Raw genomic sequence first — 6273 nt, forward strand, 5'->3', positions numbered from 1 at the left:
AATACAAATGGCAAAGCATTTCTGGAGTGCGTATTTTGTGTGTATGTCGAGTGTGTGTGTGTGGGAGGGAGCTTCTGATTTCTGAGATGTGACAAAATACTTTTCCAGGTGCTGCTTGAGGGGTTACTGTACAGATAGAATACTTTTTGTTATTTTTGTTAATATGTTCAATTAACTGCATCTCTTTCTGGGGAGTAAACATTCACTTTAGAAAACATTTAAAATGTCTTTGATGTTGGTGATTGGATTTGAAGCACATACTATAGTACAAAAAAGATTAGATGTTTCATCTGTGTAATTGGTATTGACCGCTTAGAACGCTTTTTGTTTATCAGAACAGCTGTGATGTTTGGTGGTAGAATTTCTCTGTTCTGCATTGAGAATATTAGTAAGCCTGACTACAATGATTACTTAATTATCAATATGAATATCATGATAGCAGGAGCAAACCAGAGAAGAAACATTTTCAGATTTGTTTGCAATGATTTTCATCACAGTCACCCAAGCATACAGTATATAATCTAATTAAACTGTGTATAGTGGATTTATTTTGTCTTTAACAAATATTTTCATATCTTGCCAATTTGGCATCATTGCAAGCTCACATATGCCAATAAGTGCCTGTACACTTGTGCACTGCAAACCGAGAATAATCTGGTCAAATGAAATTCACCCAAAAATGGTAAAACTAATCCCATTGTGCATCATCGTTACAGAAATCATGAACACAGTTAGCTAAAGATATAGCTCAGGTTCAAGCAAATGGGAAAGTACTTCACTTCAAATTTGGATTTAGCTAGGATATCATTGTTAACCCTCCTACTTTTACAAACAGTGTCTTGGGATCTTTAGTGACTTAGTAGTCAGGACCTCAGTTTAACATCTCATCCAAAACATGACAACTACAGTATAGCCATTACTGGTGCCATGTTTATTTAGTATGAGCGAAGAAAACCACTTACTGGTCCATCGACACCACATCCATTTAATGCCAACATGGTATAGACAGTCAACGAGTTATGTAGGGGTTATATTCCTGAACCTGCTAAATGACCTGAATTCTATGTAAATCGCAATTTACAACACATTTACAGTGTATATAAAAGATTACTATACGTATTGAGCCTAACACCTACATTAAACCTATGTGTTAGAGACACAACTCAATCTATTTATACCGTAGATAAAATTACATTGTGATGTGATGTTTAAAGCACAGACAGAAACTTAATTGTATATACTGTATGTGGTGACAAGATCTAATATCTAGAATTACAATCTACATGACATATTTCTATCTGAAAAAGAAAAATGATTAAACACAATGATAGAACAAATGCAATATTTATTGGCACACACATACTGGTAAGTCATAGTTGAGGTTGATACTGTTAGTGTTTTTTCTTAAGAGAAAACGTCTAGAGTGGATTGCACAGATTCCCTACTTTCACGTCGTAGATGATTCTGTAGCAGAAGATGCCATGGCATGTTCAACAAGGCTATTTTCTTTTAATCTTTCTACATTTGGCTTTATCTCCTACAAAGCTGCATTGCACCATGCAAAAACCTGAAAGCTTTAGGCAACCCCTTTGCAATGACCTTCTTTATATGGTTTTCAGCATCTTCTTTTTCATGTGTTTCTTCTGCAACTTACTGAGCCTCCAACTCTATTAAATCTTCATTAGACAGCTCCTGATAATAACTGTCAATTTTTGAATATCCTCAATGTTAATTTCAAGCTGAGGGTCTTTTGCCAGACCCACAATATTTTTGTCCCATAAATCAATGGAAATCATGAACAATTGTGGGCACATTGTCATGTATCATTCCTTCTCAAAATTATATATATACAGTATATCTAGTCCTCATAATTTGTGAAGGATACGTTTCTGAATTGTCAATATATAACTAAAAACGCATACACTGGGAAAATCTTTCTTCAACTATACAGTACGTACAATGGGTACACCTAATACACCCTGAAAACCCATATATATACAGCAGACTCGCGAAATATGTTTAGGACAATTTGTGTATATACTATACACGTTCGGTGACACAAAATAAATGAAATATCAAATAATGCGGGAAATTCAAATCTGGGGCGGCACACACTTGAGCTATGCCTTGGGAACTAGTTACAGAGCTTATGCTTTCTCTATCGCGCAGCATCGCCCTCAACATGGTTGTTGTTATTATTATTATTATTATTATTATTACAGGTAATTGGAACTTCCCTCCACCACCACCAATGTGCAGCATCCACCTGGGTGATGCGACGGCAGCCATACTGAACGCTCACCACACATCAGCTAGCGGGGAGAAGAACAGAGTAATGAAACCAGTTTGTTGATGGGGATTATTAGGAGGCCATGATTGGTAAGGGCCAATGGAAAATACAAAAACACGACTTGGCCTCATACTAATACACTAACGATTGATTTTACTTGTTTAAGGGAGGAGAATAAGGGGGTCTAAAGGCGACTGATCTGATTATACGCGGTTTGGTGAATATGCGCCACATCAGGAACCTAAAAATGCGCGTGTACCGTATGTACAAATAATAAACATAACAGAAAATAAATACAATACTGTACTGTATGTACTGTTTTCTATTATAAAACAGAATATCATAAGCACAAGCATAAAGCACATACCTTTACAGCGATTGATTTCCATAATAGTCAGGAAGTAGACAAGATTAAATAAGTAACGCAGAGGAAAACACGTGAGAATTTTAAATTAAACCTTAGAGAAGGTTTGAAAAGCTTTGGGCTTGTGTGAGATTGCTCTAGAAGCTTCGATACACCGTGAGTATAATACCATTAATGAGAAGGAAGGGTTGTATTAATATAATAACGAAATATATTTTTAATGCTGGAAATTCCACACAACTTTCAGGTCAAACAAAGCAATAAAAATGTAAAAAGGTAAATTATGTATTAAGTAACAAAATGTGTGTCAGCATAATAGTGTAAATACTGGGCTACTTGGACTAGCAATGACTTGGTTAAAATGAATTTGTACAGTTAATAAAGACTATAGAAAAATGCAAATCAAGTGGCAATTACCTCGGAGAGTTAAATATAATGTTCAATAAGAAGTGAGATTTTTATGTCTAAAAAAAGGGAGCTGATTATGTGTAGGAGGAATAAATTGAAATGAGTGGGACGAATATTAAAACGTCTTTTTTAATCTTTCAAAAGCAATTAGAAACGAAGTTCCTTCAAAGACTAATGCAAGGGAAATGAGTCTGGTTGCAATGCAAAGCATTATGCTCCACCAGTAATAACATTATCTTAAAACCGTATCACTAATATAATTGTTAATTAAAATAATCCAAAACAATTTATTTTTTAAAATATTTTTAATCGCCTCTTGTATCCTTCTGATGAATCACTTTTAATTATCCCTGAAGGTGATAGGATTTCATGTTAGGCACCCATATTTAGTAACCAATGTTGTCTCACGGAGAAAAAAATTGACTCATCGTGTTATATATAAATCTTGCCAAGACAGTAAAGGTAGAACATTATTATTCAATAATCAAGGTCAATAATATTATGTAGAATAATATTGATTTGATTCTATTGGATAGTTGCACTGAACTCTGAAAAATGCGAACATCAGTGTCCATTGGGATTTAAAAGCTCTTTTCTGTTCTTCTAGGAAGTGGTGGTTAGCTCCTTTCATTGATTAAAAAAAAACTTTAATTTCAGATTTATGTGGTTTAATTTTAAATTCCATTTTCAAATTTTACAATAGTAATAGACAATGGAGATGTGTTTCACTTACCACATTTTTATTAATAATTCCCAAAAAGGACATGCATCCTTTTATTCAATAATTGGAAAGTGGCAACTCATTCGTTCACAAAGACTTAGGATTGTTGTGTTGATTGTTTCTAAATGAAGGCTGTGCTGTGCTGCACTGGCAAAAAATGCCATGATGAATATTCTTGTAGAAAGTCTTAAATAAACCAGTAACAAAAATTACTTGGAAGCACCATAAAATAGCTGATTAATTTAACATAAATTGGTACTCTTGCCAATCAGGCAAGATTTCCACACATACATTTTATATTATTATTTTCTATAAAAATATATATTCTGAAGAAAACTGCAATCTGTTGTATGTGTGTATGTGATTTCTGTTTTCATACTGTATTTGTCTAATTTGCATCAGATTTTTTTTAAAAAGAGGATCATAATTTACAGTTTATCTATTTATAAACAGTTCTGTATATAAACAATTATAAAAAAAGTGATCATCTGTTTAGTGGTAAATAGTGTGTGTATTCTCTCAAAGAAATGCTGGTTTTACCACAATCAGATTTGTTCAGACCAATGCTGTTGATACCATTGTTTTTATTACTTGCATTAGATTACCGCCAGGAGCAGCTGGGCACCAAAGGCTTTCACTTCAGTAGGCAGACCTGTGTAATATCAAGAAACCAACTCCAGACTTCACAAGTTGATTCTTTGATAATATCATTCATTTCATAATGCAGCCATTTTGCAACAGTTATGACTTTGTATTTTTAAAATGTTTCAATGTTTAAAGTTTCTGTCCACTTTATATTTAAAATGCATTTCATTTATATTTCAAAAAAGACAGAATATGAATTTAGCTTTTCTGTTTGTGCTTACTGGCTGCTGCCAGAGGCATCATGTTGAAACATTCTCACAACACATAACAATGGCTTTGGTAGTGCTCCCTGATTCAAAGCGTTTGTGTGGTAAACATATACTGTAGATAACATTATTTTTATACACAAACTATTAAGAATTTACTGGCAATACATGACACCTGCTTCACTAGTTTCCTTATGAGCTGGAGCCGAATTCTGCTGGTGTGTGCATATCGTATTGTTTGTGCTCATGTATTGAATGCATGTTTTATCATATAAATTGTTTTGCACTACAGGAATATAATTTAATCTGCCATTACTATCAGTCATGGGCCAAACATTGCTGTTTAATATGTCGATGTAGAGAATTCTAACAGTTGATGAGCTGACTGGAAGGGTCAGAAAAACAGCAATCTGAAAGTAGGGAGAGGCAGCAGAGAGAGCCTCATGCTGGCTTCTGGAATAGGGTGTTACTCTCAGGTGGGTCTGAGCTCTCAGCACCTGTCTCCCTGGAGACCTGTCACATTCGCACGAGGAGCTCAACCCCACCCAGTACTACATGCACCAGATTACATGCAGTACGTGTTCCAGCCATCTGCTGTCTGTTAACCATGATGAGCTCAGTATTTGAAGCCCCTAAACACCAATGCTCAGTGCTCTGTTATTGAACTGCTCTTGCTCACTCTCTGTCCTTATTTGTGAGCTTGATTTCAGTTGCATCTTGCTTGCTGGTAGTCCTGTGTATTCCGGTTTCCAGTCCTGCTTGCCTGGCAGTCTCTTCCAGTCTGGTCTTGCTTCCTGGTTATCTAGTCCAGTCCTGTATTTCTGCACAGTCACCTGCCTGCATCACTCCAGCTGCAGACCATTCTTCTAGATCTGCTTTTGAATGTTCCGTCAGCCCTTGCCTGGGAATCTTCAGGTGTTTCTGTTAGACCTTATCCTTTTAGCTACATCAGCCCTTTGCTCCTTATATTATTGGCTTATTTCAATAAACCAGCCTCTGTCGTGCATATGGATTCCTTCATTATGCTGGGTTTCATCTGATGACATCAATTCCTGGCCAACAGCAATAGTCAATGTAACTATTGATTTAAGTGACTATCAGTAGATTGATGATTTTTTCTATCAAAGAAAATGCAAAACACGTTGAAATCAATCACTTGAATACAGGTCATTGAAGCAGAGTAAAAAAAAAAAAACAGTAAAAGGTTTCAACACTTGGAAATTATGTTCTTTTACTTTCAGCATTTATGTTTCTTAGCTCTTTTATTGAGGTTTTACATACATCAAAATAAATGAACAAAGTTATAAATCCTTTACCGACCCAAGATCCTCTCCTATGCTAATCCATAGAGCGTAATATAGCAAAAGGCAATAAAAGTACAATAAATCAATTTAAAAACAAATTCAACCAAAACTCAAGATGAAGCAGTAACAAAGATAAAAATAAAAGGAAAGATATTTCTGTTTCCTTGACCGAGGAACTTGGACCTCTGTGTAAAAGCTTTGAAATACAGCTAAAAGAAGCCACTCTGACATGAAACATGTACCAGGTTTGGAACAAAGACATGAACATTGTAATGTGTTCATTCTGAAGCACCCTAATGATATGGTGCAGCCTGGCTCCCCTCAGCCTGCTCTCT

This window comes from Atractosteus spatula, chromosome 8, assembly GCF_055471065.1.
Source record: "Atractosteus spatula isolate fAtrSpa1 chromosome 8, fAtrSpa1.hap1, whole genome shotgun sequence".
Lineage (NCBI taxonomy): Eukaryota > Metazoa > Chordata > Actinopteri > Semionotiformes > Lepisosteidae > Atractosteus > Atractosteus spatula.